Here is a 14,277-nt window from a genome sequence, read left to right as displayed (position 1 = left end):
GCTAATTTGATTCATAGCCAGCACGACAATCCACGTGTGCAAATGAGCGCTAACAAAACTGCACGCAGATGGCAATTAGTGACCAGTGTGTGTTGGGGAGGGGGCTTGGGGGGGCTTGGGGGGGCGTGGTCTTTAAGACTAAAAAAGGCTTAGTTGGGATTTAGCCTTCTGCCACTCATCATGCTTTTGCCGATAGTTCAAATCAGCCCGTCTTATACATGGATTCAGAATATGAACCTTTCACGTCATGCAATTTATGAATAGAATTAGTTTATCGCGACTGGACGTCCAATCCTTTGGCAGCGAATGAACCGATGGCGGCAGACAACGAGTTGAAAAATTAAAAAAACAGTTCTTTCCCTGCCCAAGATGCACCTTCCCACCAGTTCGTCCCATTCATTTGAAGTGGGAAGGGCGGCAGGGACCGAACGTTGCCACTTCCAATGGATTGGACGTCTACTCGTGACCAACAAGTGGTGATGTCATTGAAGTTCAACCATGAAAATAGCCCTATTGCAAAATATCGGAGATTGATTGGTCGAGTCCATCCACTTACCGCTAGTTGTTGTGGCGTCTTGCAACCCGAGCCAAGATGGCCGCCAGCGATGCACACCGCCGTCAAAAATGGAGCCGTCCCTCCCGCGTCAAATGGATTGGACATCTTGGGCTGTCAAAGGAAGCACACGAGTTAAGCGCTGATAAAAACGAATTCACGCACAAATCGAGATTTAAAAGAATATAAACGGGGAATATCTTTTGTTGGGAGTCAAAGAGTGCTAGAGTGGAAGACTGGCTAGATTAGAACATGAAAAATTGGTTTTTGTAATATTCGGATGAAGAAGCATTTCGATCGAGTCAAGCCCAGAATTCCCCGTCATTCGTGACTTTTTGTTGTAGCTGTTGTTGTTGTTGACTTTCCACTTAAACAACACGTCGGCTTCCCCGAATAATTTGCCCGTGAAGCGACGCGCGGGTTCCAGAATATATGGCTGCTTCTGGCTTGTGTACACAGCTTGGCATGCATCAATCGGCGACTGAAAGACATTCCTGTCCGCCGTCTGCCCGTCGCGCGGAGCCCCTTGGCCCACGGTCGGAGGGCGCGCAGCTGCCGCCGCCACCGCCACCGCCACCGCCGAATACGCCAGGGGCTCCCGGGGTTGGGACGAGAGAAGGCGGGCGGAGCCACGGGCCGAGGACGGGTGGCCGTGTCTGGAGCGCGCCGCCGTGGCCAAAGAAGCAGAAACTCGGTAGGAGGAGCCTCTTTTGACCGCGGCGGTCCCGGCGTGTGATGGAGTACGCTTGTAAAGTTCCTCTCCTCGAGTGACCTCCGAGTTTCAGTGTCTCGTTGCACTTTTGGTCATTCAAAGAAAGAATTTCAAGCGTCCAACTAATTGTGAGAGCGTATATTTGGGCGCCGTTGATGCTTTACACCAAATATTTATTGCGTGCGCTCCTCAAGTCCGATAAACATTTGGAAATGTCATCCATATTCTGAAAGTGCCGTTCTCATCAGGAGGTTCTCCAACTTTTTGTCGTGCTAGCCAAAAAAAATGCTCACTCAAGAATACGTTTTGGGCATTTTTGACTTCGCTTTCTGTCTGAATGGCCAGTTTATAGCGTGCGGTCTGCTCCAGCACCCCCGCCAGCGGTCTTCAAAATGAATGAACGGACTGAGGCAACACATTGGAGTGAAGTGAGCGACAAAAATGACAGCTTGTGCAGGTGTGTATCCTTCCACCCCCGTGAATTATCCAAGAGCTCTTCGAGTCACTGGATTGCCTCCATCGCCCCCTCACACGCACGCACGCACGCACGCACACACACAACATACACACACACACACACACACACCGTTCTTCCATTCATCTTCCAATGTCTGCACACTGCCGAGAGCCCTTATTTGATTAGCTGCCATTTGCTTTGTGAAGCGCTGAAGCATTTGGCTCACCAGGGGAGCTAGCTAGACAGCGCGCATATAGCACACCCCCCCTGCCCCCCGCCCCCGAATAAAAACAGCAAAAGACAGGATTCATGCAGATGTGCATTTGACTCCAGTGGTTCCTCCCCACAACTCCAGGCACACAATGGCGTCACTCAAAGATGCTATATTGCACATATTCCACATATTTGTTCATTTCCGCTTTTCCTCACGAGGGCGGCGGAGGGTGCTGGAGCCCATCCCAGCTAACGACGGGTACTAGTGGTGGCTGGCCAATCGCAGGGCAGAGAAAGGACAAGCAATCATAGCTACTTAGGCAATTTAGAGTGTTGTACTAGCTAGCCTAGCATGCTAGTTCTTTGGACGTGGGAGGAAAGCAAAGTACCTGGACACATTTTTCTTTTTTGCTCTTCAATTGTGCGTCGCCATCTCCTGTTCATTTGAAAGAACTAAAGTTGCAAAATAAAAGAGTCTGATAGAGCTCTCGACGTGACGTGACCAATCGGGAAGTCACCTCTAATTACACCAGGGCGACAGTGGCGGGACACCTTATCTGTTTTATCTGCCGGCTCTCCATCACCCTAACCCGGCACCCTTCAATAATGGATACGTGTTTGTGCGCGCGGGTGTCTGCTGCGTGAAAATGACACCCTGAAAGCGCCCTCTGATTCCTCCCGACAAAAACGTTAAGTTATTCATCGTGTCAAATCAAGAAAAGGAGCTGACGCTGGAGCTCGAAAATGTCAATGTCGCGTGAAACGTGAGAACGCTACAAAACTTTGACTTTTCTCAAGTAAAAAAAAGCACAACATTACCAACAAAACGCGCCTTTAAAACACAACGGCGTTTTCACATTAAGTTTCTTTTTGTTCCTGCGTGGATTCCCATTTTTTTCAGCCACGCCACCCTCTGATGACAAGCAGAAATTTCTCTTGGTTGGGTTTTCTCCCCGCCCCCCTTCCATCTCCCCCACCAGGGGTTAATTAAAACTGATGAGGCCTTCAGAGACCACACCCGCCCGCCTCTGACAGGTAAAGTAAGCATCAGCATCACGGCACCTCGCAAGAGCACATCCCGTTCTCCGAGCGCCGATTCTCACCATGGCGCTCCCCGTTTTATTATAACCGTCGCTCTCCGCCCATAGTTATGCGCAACACGGCGTCCCCTCCCGTCACGGCCACTTGACGCCGATTAGACGCCGGGCGACGGAACCGATGGCCGCTTAGCCTCGGCTCGGCGCCCGTCCGTCAAGCGGAGAGCCGCCGCCGACGGGGGGAGGGGGCGGAGCCGAGCGGCTCCGACCTCATCTCGCCGGGCGAGCGAGCCGTTTGCGGCGAGAAATAAGCGCCACGTTGCGTAACGGGGAGAAGAGCGGGCCGGGCCGGAGAGGGAAAAGAGTCAAATTAGCCACGGGAGAACGGCGCCGTCAGATGCTTCCGCTGGGAAAAGGTGGAGGGAAAAAAAATGCAATAGGACAGAAAAAAAAGGGCCTGCGCGACCTTAAGCATTTAAATATTGCAAAACATCATTAACAAGCGGCGCTGTTGTGGAAGATAAGAGTTGGATGCCATGGTGTAAATATTTTCTAGTCAACGCAAATTACTTGTTGTTCTATCGCGTGTGTGTGAAAATAGACTATTTTGTTATTTTGATATCATGTTAGTTTGCTTTGCAAAATATTATATATTCTCTCTGACCACTGAAAGCCTGCTATGTTGTTGTTTTTAGGCTATAGTTAGCTGAAAAGCTGTTATGTTAACCTATTTAGTCTGTTGCTCCTCATTTTACTATGGTTACTTTTAACGTATACAGTGGTACCTCGAGATATGAGCTTAATGCGTTCCGGGACTGAGCTCGTATGTCGATTTACTCGTAACTCAAACGACCATAGAAATGAACTCAAAACAAATGAATTGGTTCCAATTATTTGCACGGCAACGCGCTCGTAGCATAACATAAACAAATTGAAATGAACTTGGATTATGATGCAGACACACTCAAAAATAAGTTTCATCTAACCTTACACTAAACATAATTCCAATTTTGTTTTGAATTTTGATACCTTTCTTGGCTCTATTGGCCCCGCCTCCACCCTGACTTTCAGATGCAACCTATCGAGGGTTGTTTGCTGTTGTATTGCCTTCAAAATATTCCCAAAATGATGCACACAAATGTCCTCACCATAGGATAACGCATGACCACTTGCCAACCAGAAGTAGTATACACTCCTCTCGTATTAGCGAGCAAACTCCGCCATTCGCAATGACTAATGGGGGAAAAAAACATGCAAAAAAAATGCAACGCTCCGCCTAGTGGCCATGATGTTCTTATGAGCAGCCTCTCGCGTCCGCTGTATGCTTGTTTAGCAAAATTTTACTTGTATCTCAAGATAAATATTTGCCCGAAAATTTACTCGTATCTCAAATTGCTCGTATGTCGAGGTACCACTGTATTTGTTCGAGGTTTCTGATCAAATCAAAAAAATTGCAATCCCAAAAATGTGTATGCCTTGGCCGGCCTGACTTATTGTCTGAAATTTTTGGTATATATATATATATATGGTGAAAAAAATATGGATATGGAAACAGTTTCAACATACATGGAAAATTGTATTTTGAAATATAATTTCAAATGAGGTCGGTTTAAGTTTAGTTTGTATCCAAACTCACGTCGCGGCGGCCCATTCTTGGTTGTTTTGGAAAGCATCTTGAAACGAAGCGCAGTAAAATGCAAATGTCGCTCGTCCCTTGGCTGAGCCGTCCGAAATCGGTTTAAGCCTCCTCGCTATTTTCCCTTTCACGTTTAAGAGTGGCGCCGTAAAAGCCAAGAGAAGAGAAGAGGCATTTTACTAAGAAGAGAAGAAGCATTTTACTATTTGACTCCCGCGGTGCCAGTTTACGCGTTCCTGGCCAATCTCTATTGAGGGCCGGCTGATGCGGGCAGACGTACGCTTCGCCACATTCCTCCTGGAAGGACGCGCTCGTCTGGCGGGCCATTGTGCCACGCTTTTTTTTTTCTTGTGCCGAGCCGCCGTGGCCCGTGCGCTACGGCCAGAATGCTAATTGCTCGGCGTTGGCGTTGGCGTAGCGTAGCGTAGCTTAACGTCCACGTTGAGACGGTCGCGGCTGGCCGGGGCCACAAAAGCTCCAGAAAAGAGGCATTCCTTTTTTGTTCTTATTGTGTCTGACTTTTTGGAAGACGCAAATCTACGTTTCACTGAAGGAGGAAGGACAAATAAACCCTCCGAAGATTGACGTCACTGAGCTTTATGAGAGAAAGTATTGCCAGGAAGCAACTGGCTCATTTTTGCTTCTTTTTCTTCTCCTGTTTTCCTCAAAAACAACAGTGAAAGAAAGAAGTGAAATGTTTTGAGCATGATTGTGTTTTTCCAAAGGATAAGTGGCTAGTCAATCAATTGTGGAGAAGAGAAACCTGATCAAACATGGCCGACTTTGGCAATAAAAGACAAGTTGACCTAAAAGGACTCATTTTTGCACAAAATTCAGACGACTGCAAATGCCCACCAGCATTGACGCCGATCCATAAATACGGCAAATACGCGTGAACGACGCCATACATCCATTTTCCTTTTCTGCCCAACGGCAGAATCTGACCACCGAAGCTAATTTCCCTGCCATTTTTCTTTTTCAGCATTGTAAATATATCAAACTCAGGGAAAACCGTCGACCATTTGTGAGCGCATTTGACGCCGAGCGTTGGCCGTTGGCAAACAAAGTCTCTTGTGCGAGCGCCAATTCCTCCGATTAGGGCTGCGAAAGCATTTGTGCTCCCTGGAGTCATCGGGAGGGAGCCATTAAACACCCGCACTCTGCCAGTTAACATCTCGGCTCCCCCGGGAGGAGCCACGGAAACAAACCACGTAAACGGAGCTGCAAATTCACCCCAAAAAGTCGACCTTTCTCCTTTTTTCCTTCATTCTCGCAGCAGGGAATCAACAAATACACTTTGAGCTAGGTCAAATATCAATCCCATGTACAATACTTTGAGCTCATGGGGGGTGCCGGAGCCAACTATGGCCAGTAGGAGGAAGGGACGGGGGAGATCCCGGCCGGATTGGTTGCCAGCCAATCCTGGGCACAGCAAAACAAAGACGCATTCATACATCGGGACAATTTCCATCTGCCTAGCGTTAACCTTAGCATGCATGGGATTTAGGGGCGTGGGCGGGAAGCGGAATCCCCGGAGAAAAGCCACAAGGACACGGGGAGAGCACGCAAACTCCCCACGGGAGGGACGCTCAGAAGTGCTAAGCCCTGAGTCCAAAGTTTTAGGACATTTGATGGACTCATCCTCCCTCGTCAAGGTCGCCGGAGCCTAACCCACCCGACTTGGGCAGACGACACCCTCGATTGGTCGCCAGTCGGCCGCAGACAGATGACCATCGGCACTCCCAAGTAACGGAGCCGATCATCTGAGAATGAACGGATCGGACCCGATTCCTTAGACCCGAGAAGTCGCTCGGTCAATTGTAGCATTAAAACGAAGAACGACAGGAAGTAAGCGACCAAGCGCCGAGCGTTGGTGGTCCAATAAGAAGGAGAAAAGAGGCTGTGTTTATTCTCCTCCCTTTTTTTTTTGCTCATCCGCTAATGTCCACACGCGTGGGTGTGCACACAGACACAGACACACACACACACAGAGACGCACACAGACACACTCTCAGGCCCACTTGAATCTTTTACTGATTACCTCACACACGTCACGTCTTCCTGAAGGGCTTTTGACGGCGAAGGATTATCGGGCGGACACACGCTTTTAACCCCTTCGGATGATAAATGCGCCGTTGTTATTTTGCGCCTGATCAACACGTATTTAGAAGTAGCGTTCTTAGCTTCTTGCTGTTGCGCGAGGACCTGTTTCAAAGGATCCTAATCACTTTTCCATCAAAGACAATTTTCTCCTTAATCACAACAACAACAATAACAAAAGACTCGACTGACTCACTCAAATGGATCGGACGCCCCATGTCGTCAATGGCGGCCGATGAGTAAACTGCTAAACGTAGAGCACGATGACATTAAAAAAAATGTGTGGATTACCAACAAAAAATAATATCACAACTCTGGCTTCAATTCCAAAGATAAACAATAATGTCTGTCACTTTCAGGCAAAATTTGTAGTCAATAAGGTGCATTTTGATCCAATTTTGGGCCGCATAACCCATTTTTGAAAGATTGACCCGTTCAAATAATACATTGATGATTTTATTAAAGAGTTCATGAAGACTACCGCTTGCAAAGCACATTTTTTGACTTTAAACGCGCCGCTGGGCCGATGTATAACGCTTCATGAGGTCGTTTTAACGAAGCTGAACGTGAAATGACAGTCAACTCTATATAGATTTCTTCCATATGATTCCAATGACGATTTTTTCCACAATCGCCGGCGACTCTGAGTCGGCGAGGCGGGTATTTTCACCACGAGGAATTGCATTTGGAGCCGCCACTGGTAAAGACGGGCTCGTAAAGGTGGCGGCCGGCGCCCTTTCTTCGTTTTTTACGCGTGTCCCGCCCGTCCCGCATTCATTCCAGCCCAGCGCCGCTTTACCATGACAATACCAGACGGGGCGCGCAGAGCTCGGACCACCGCCGACGACTGGCGGGGGCCCGTTCGTAACAGCGTTTGTCGTCGTGCTTGCTGGTGACGAAAACCAGTTGGAGTTTGGGTCCGAGGTGACAAGAAATTGGAAAAATGAGAGCAAATTGTTCTCAGTTTGATTTGAAAGGAAATGATTGGGGAACCTATTGTTTTTGTATTTGTACAAACCAAGCCACAAAATCTTTCTCCTGTTTGACGACATTCTGGCGAAATTGCCACTCGAATGTTCTGATATTTCGTCTATTCCAAGGGTGTCAGACTCGGTCGGGTTGGTTCGAGGGCCGCTTTAACGTCGACTTGATTTCACGTGGGCAGGACCATTTTAGATATAATATTTATATATTTTTTTATATAAATTGATTAAAAGAACTGGATTAAAAGCCCTGAATATTCCGTTTTTTATAGATCTAAAACAATGTTGATTTTAACTTTTTTAATATATATTTTTAGATTTTACTAAATGATTTTTGAACTAAAAACACAGAAAAAATGGATTAAAAAATGACAATGATTGATTTACAAGGGGGAAAATCAGGAAATATAATATATATCTATATCTATCATTTGAATTTGATCCTAAAATAAAAAGTCGGCACTCATGATTGACTTTCTCGGGCCGCACAAAATGATGCGGCGGGCCAGATTTGGCCCCTGAGCCGCCACTTTGACACCTGTGATCTATTCTCTTCGTCCTATTTTTGTCTTTCTTTGCTCGGAATTCGAACGGTGATGACATGTCAAACTGAAGACCCCCCCCCCCTCTCTCTCTTTTTGTCTCCCGGTTGACCATCAAACAAGTTAAGGTCACGACTGGTCGTAAGAGGCGCTTTCTCCTAAAAATCAGTCATTCGCTCAGCGTTTGTCTTTGATGGGCCGAGCCTCAGACCTCGGGAGGGCGACGCGCAAGCCCCGACTTGCCCCGAACAATTGAAAAGAGCGCCCGGGCCGCTGATTCTGCCCAAGACAAACCAGGCGGGCGACGGTCGCGCAAACGCGGCGATACACGATACGGCCACAATTACGGCCTTTGTTTATCGCCGGCCTCATTGAAGGAGAGAAAACAAAGAGGCGGTTGGCCGGGCTTATCTGGAGGAAGACTTGCATCCCACCATTATTGACGCAGGTGGGGGACACTTGGAGATAAAGTCGCGGTCTTCGTGTGTGTGTGTACACGTGTGTGTGTGTGTGTGCGTGTGTTCCTAGCGCGTCGCGTCGACGAGGCGAGGCAAGTGTTTGCGGATATCTGCCGATATTGCGGCGGCAAGAAAGAGGAAAGAGGCGGCCATTGATTCGGCCTTAATCCCCTTCAACGTATTTTACCCAAACTTACAAACGCGGGAGAACGATGGGCTTGATCAGGGGTAGGGAACCTGTGGCTCGGGAGCCTTATGTGGCTCCCAGATAACCTGTCAGTTAATATATGGAGTTTTGAACGCACCAATAGGAGCATCGAGTCGGCATTGACGCTACGTCTAGTGCCGCTTTAATCATCATTTTTTCTAAATTAGACGATTCTTTATGCATACGGTGATTAGCAAAAGCGTAACAATGTTGTCAAAAAAATTCAATGAGTAAAAAATGCACACATTTTTCATGTATTTTAAATTCTGAGTATGGCTCTCAAGGAATAATATTTGAAAATATGAATTGTTGATGGCTCTCTCTATCAAAAAGGAGATTTGTACTTATTTTTGCACCTTATGTTATGCCCTACATTTTTCCAGATAGGAATATTTTGTTATTTTTAGAAATCGGAGGAGATATGATGTCAGGCAGGCCCTTCACATTTGAAACAAGCCAGGTAAAAAATGATATTTCTGTCTTTTTTTTACATCTATACAGGACAGTTACTATTTAAATCATCGGCTGCCCGTGACGGCGCCAGTTGTCCAATCCATTTTGAGCGGTGATTTGGCAAGGAAGTGAACTGACGTGAGCAGGAAGTGCGCTAGAACACGAGTTCACACGCTAGTGAGCTGAAAATGCCCCCGGATAAATAGGAAGCGACCTAAAATATACATTGCGGTATTGTACAGGACCCCTTATTAGCATTTAAAATAAAAAAGCTATCCAAATATAAGCTTCAAATTGAACACAATCAAAGCACGTGCCGTCTCATGCGTCAACAAAGGTCAAGGTTGTCACCTTTTGCTGTAATTGAAAGGCAAACTTAAACCATTACCTTGTTTGCCGGTCCTCCCTCCTCTTTGTTAGCCGTGTCAGGCGACGACCCGGGCAGGCCCGGACTGGCCCCAGCTGGCCCGGACCGGCCCGACCTGGTCCGGTTCAGCCATTAGCTCTGCTTGTCTTACAGCGGACACAATGGCCTCTCCTTCGACATCTCCGGTGACCCTTTGGCGAGCAGCTGGAGCTCGGCGAAACCAAACGTCGGAATCAAAGTTGTCCCTAGGAGACAATAGGATCAACACAAGACGTGCCCGTCAGTCTTTGTTTGTTCGGGGAAAGCATCTCGCCGGGTGGGATTTGAAAGGTTCACGTTCCATCCGTCTAAACACGATAGTCCCGTCTGCCCGTAACGTCTTATTGCGTATCGTCCCGATAATAATAATGGAGATGCCGAACCGCGGTTAAAATTACCCCACGCTTAGCTTTATTTTGTCCTCGTTGTTCACCCGAAGTGAACCTAGACCGAAAGGAAAGATTGCCATTGGAACGCCGTGTGCTCGTGGCTGAGTGAAAATGCTTTTCAAATGGATTGGATTGCCAATACATTAGAGGAAACAATAAAAAGAGACCAATAAAAGAGACGTCTTTTCATTTTTACAGCCACTTTCATAGCCGTGTTTCACGTCTAACTAGGGTTTTTTTTGTTGTGGCTCGGATTAAAATGGCACTTTTCAGGGGGAGGGGCTTCGTCTTGGGCCTATTTTGATAATTCTATATGTGCCTTGTACGCTACATTGCGTGCAATTTGGGTTTGTGGCAAGGGGGTGCCTCGAATAATATAGGATGGAATACGGGCCCGCACAATAAGCTGGAGTGAAGCCTAATGGGCAGTTTCAACAATAGATGGAGCAAGTCACTTGGACAGCATGTCTACATGAGCCTGCTGTTCAGAACTGGTTCAGAAAATGTTGAAATGAAGGTAGGCAACAGTAGAAATGCACTAACAGCAAATTGTGAAATATATATTGAATTCAAGAGGTTAAGGCAATTTCCCGAAGACGGAATGAAATAAAGTTCTACTCTAATCTAATGGTCTAAAATAATGAAAACATAGCACCCATTGATGCCCGCTTATTTAACGCAAAGACCAAATGTCTTGCTGTTTCAGGTTTCGGACTCCATGGCCATCATCGTGAAGACTTACATATGGCACGTAAACAAAGACAAAAACATATGAAAGGTGGAGGACTCCACGCTTAAAATATGAATGGCGAAAGTCAGCAAAAAACATGTCGCTTGGCTTCTGCAAATGTGGAAGAGACTAAAGTTGTCATTCCAGATGGTGTCCACGACCGTGTTTTTTTTCTCTCCAAAAAGCCCTCTAAGATTACTCTCCATCGAGCTGGGCACGGGAGGGATCTTCAGACAGGTGCATAGCAGGCCCCCCGTGCCCCTCCTCCACCCTCACAACACCCACACACATACACACACACACACGCACACACGCACACACACACACACACACACACGGCGGGATCAACACCGCCGCGGCCATCAGGTGAAGGAGCCTGATAAAAAGAAAGCGTGTGTGTGTGTGTGTGAGGGTCTGTCAGTGACCACCTGTTGGCCAGCTGACAGGCTCCCCTTTCAGGGCCAACTTTCCATTTTCTGGCTATCCGGCGTGAGTTTCCGCGGGCATTTTCCACGGGGCCGAGGAGAGGAAACGCAACGACGGAGGGTCTCGTTTGATAATCATGGATGGCTCGGAGATAGCATTACCGTCACTATAGCGGACCGGCGGGCGGGCGGGTGGGGGGTGTCGAGGGAAACGCCAAAGGAGACCCCGAATTAGGATTGAGTGATGAAAGTGAGGAAGGACAGGAGGGGATTATTTGCCAGTGTGTGTGTGGGGGGGCTGGAAATAAATGGAAGGAGAAGGGATAATGTCTTTGTGATTGTGTTAGCTCAACATCACAACATGGAGGAGACCCAATGTTGGCTAGCTCCTATTTGACGCGGTTCGGCGTCTCGCTGGAACTATTTTTCAGACCGTCGGTTGACGTCGCACTAGCCAGAAAATGCACGACAAAAGGGGAAAAATATGAGTCGCAATGGAGTTGAAGTTGCATTTTGGGGGCGGGGCCGTTTTTTAATTGATCAGAACAAAGGTCATACGTTTAAATAATAGTCAAATAGGGAGCAACAGACAAAATTGGCAGTTTTTAGCATCACTATAACGTGGAAACCAAAAGTAACGTCACTTTAGTATTTGTTCCTCGCAAGCCTTTCTTGGATAAGCCGTGTTTAAAATGAATGAATACGTTTACGTACGTTGGGGGTGGAGTGTGTGTCCATGTGTGTCCGTGTGTGTGTTGTCTGAAAATGAGGCATGATCGCCCACCTTCCCACTCCATCGGGAGCCTCCAGATAAAGCCCTCAAACAAGCACATAAAGCAAAATGTCGAGCATTTGGACAATCAATAACAGCGGCGAGACGGAAGCAAAGGTCTTCATCCTTCTATTTCTTTTTTTTTAGGGGGGGGGGGGGTGGATTTGGCGTAGGCAAGGGAAGATGTGGCGGCAAGAAAACTCTGGCGTGGTTAATTGAGTTTCTCAAGCCGTACCAGAAGATTGTGATGCAAATCAGCGTTTCTGCCGCTCGGCCTCTCGTGGCTACTCTTTAGCCCGAGTAGATGATACTTACCAGGCCGACTCATTTACGCACCAGACTTAATGAATTCGGGCGCAACCGCGTGTTGCGTGAGCTAGCCGACAATAGCGGGCGCCAACAAAGAAGCACGGCCTAGACCAATGAGGATTCAGGACGACGTATACGCCAAGAATGGCTTGCAAAAGATCTCCCGGATGAATACCATTTTTTCCACCATACCAAAATTCTCCACTAGAAAATTGCTAATGTTATTTGGTGGACATTGTTGGCGCTAGACGTCCAATTTGTTTACCTGGGAGGCTCGAAGAGGGTGAACTGGACGTCCAGCGACGTCAATGGCACTCAAACACGTCAGTTTGACCTTCATCGAGGGAGGGCAGTCATTTACTCCAACATTCGTGCTACGATATAAACTTCTGTATGTCGTTTATGTTGTTGTGAAGGCTGTATTGACTGAGACGCTTGGTGTTTTGTTGCTACCTAGTGGTCATTTGTGGTATTGCAAGGTGACGGAAGAAAAATCATCAAACAAGGGCCACCAAGACAAAAAACTGTATTTTTCAGGCAGGGAAGGGATAGAAAACTAGAAATTTAGAAAATTTTCCCCTAACTCAGAAAATAACCATCAATATTTCTTTCGATTTGCAGTTTAACCATATTTCTATGGGCATTTTTTTTACTGTTTTTTAGTTTTTTTGTTTTTCCCCCCCAGGCCTTTTCTTCCACGCACAATTCAATTCGAGTTTAATGGGCGCTTGGGTACAAAGACTTGCTGAAGGCTTTATGAACTCCAAAATCTAGATTTTTCTTTTTTTTTAAATAAAATATCATACCCTGCCCTTTCTGCTCCATTTTGCTTCATTCATCTTCCACTTTTTTTCAATCATTCCATCACCCCCGCTACAGGGTGATCAATAATCCAAACATTCACACACTCGAACACAAACTTTAGTGGGTGATACGTTCTCAAGTTATCGATCGAGATCTGCGCTTGTTTTAAAAAGTCGGGCCGGCAAAGGTCAAACCGCATCGCTGTCTTCCTGTCGGCAGAGCGGCGTGGCGCGGGTGCCACTGGCGCTCTTGTTCGGCACGCTGCCTCGGAATTTAATATGAGGCACGAAAGCCTAACGATCCGGCGAGTTAGTCAACAAAAAAATTTAAAAGCATTTTTCTCTCATAAACATGTTTTATTTGCCTCACAAATGCTATTAATGTGTGCTCCAGTGGCGCAATTGGTCAGCGCGCAGTACTTATAAGACAGTAACTTGCATAAGCTATGCTGAGGTTGTGAGTTCGAGCCTCACCTGGAGCATTCTTTAATTTAATTGTCCTTTGAATTTGACTACACCCCCATCGTGACTGCTGCGTAATATATTAAACACTTGTCTAGCTGTTTAAGGGGAAATGCAATGCCTTGTGGTATAAATAAGCATCTGAAAAATGGATGCTCAAATAATTGAAGTATATAAATGGTACAATTTCTCTAAATATGGAGAAAATAAGCACAATGCATGAATAATACAGGGTATGCACAGGCACATATACACAAATAGATGTTTAGTCAAATTTGCTGTGGCCAGAAAGAACACTAGCACCATCTAGCGGCTCACCGTGGCTTTACACACAGAATAAAAAGCATCTTCATGCGCTGGGTGACAAAGGTTTAAAGTGTTTACGATATGATATTCGTCTACAAAAAGCACAGAAATAAAAAAAAAATCATTTGCCTGCATCATTTCAGGAAAATAAAGGGTAGGTTAAAGTTATAAATGAAAAAAAAACAAAAAAACTGAAACATAAGCATGAAAAAATGTTGTTGTTTTTCCCACTGGGAACTACAATCATCTAGCGTGCCAATGTCACACGTCAACATGTTACGATTTGTCAAACACACACACAAACACACACAACGACCATGTCA

At 46.5% G+C, this 14,277-nt stretch overlaps 1 protein-coding gene and 1 non-coding gene across 2 annotated transcripts in view; one reads left to right on the top strand and one right to left on the bottom strand.

Moving 5' to 3' along the window:
• Window positions 1-556: 556 nt before the first annotated feature.
• Window positions 557-14,277, bottom strand: part of cox19 (cytochrome c oxidase assembly factor COX19) — a 30,538-nt gene continuing 16,817 nt past the window's right edge. The window contains exons 6-7 of the transcript XR_013306009.1: window positions 9,741-9,964; window positions 557-667 (exon numbers count right to left, since the gene is read on the bottom strand). The gene's annotated coding sequence lies outside the window, so the exon portion shown is untranslated. The remainder of the gene's footprint in view (window positions 668-9,740; window positions 9,965-14,277) is intronic.
• On the top strand, window positions 13,574-13,668 carry trnai-uau (transfer RNA isoleucine (anticodon UAU)). Its single transcript has 2 exons — window positions 13,574-13,611; window positions 13,633-13,668. It is a non-coding gene; the product is annotated as a tRNA-Ile (tRNA).

Source organism: Stigmatopora argus, chromosome 18, assembly GCF_051989625.1.
Source record: "Stigmatopora argus isolate UIUO_Sarg chromosome 18, RoL_Sarg_1.0, whole genome shotgun sequence".
NCBI classification, from domain to species: Eukaryota; Metazoa; Chordata; class Actinopteri; order Syngnathiformes; family Syngnathidae; genus Stigmatopora; species Stigmatopora argus.
The sequence above is the reverse complement of the archived record's forward strand: the minus strand, read 5'-3'. Positions and strand labels throughout refer to the sequence as shown.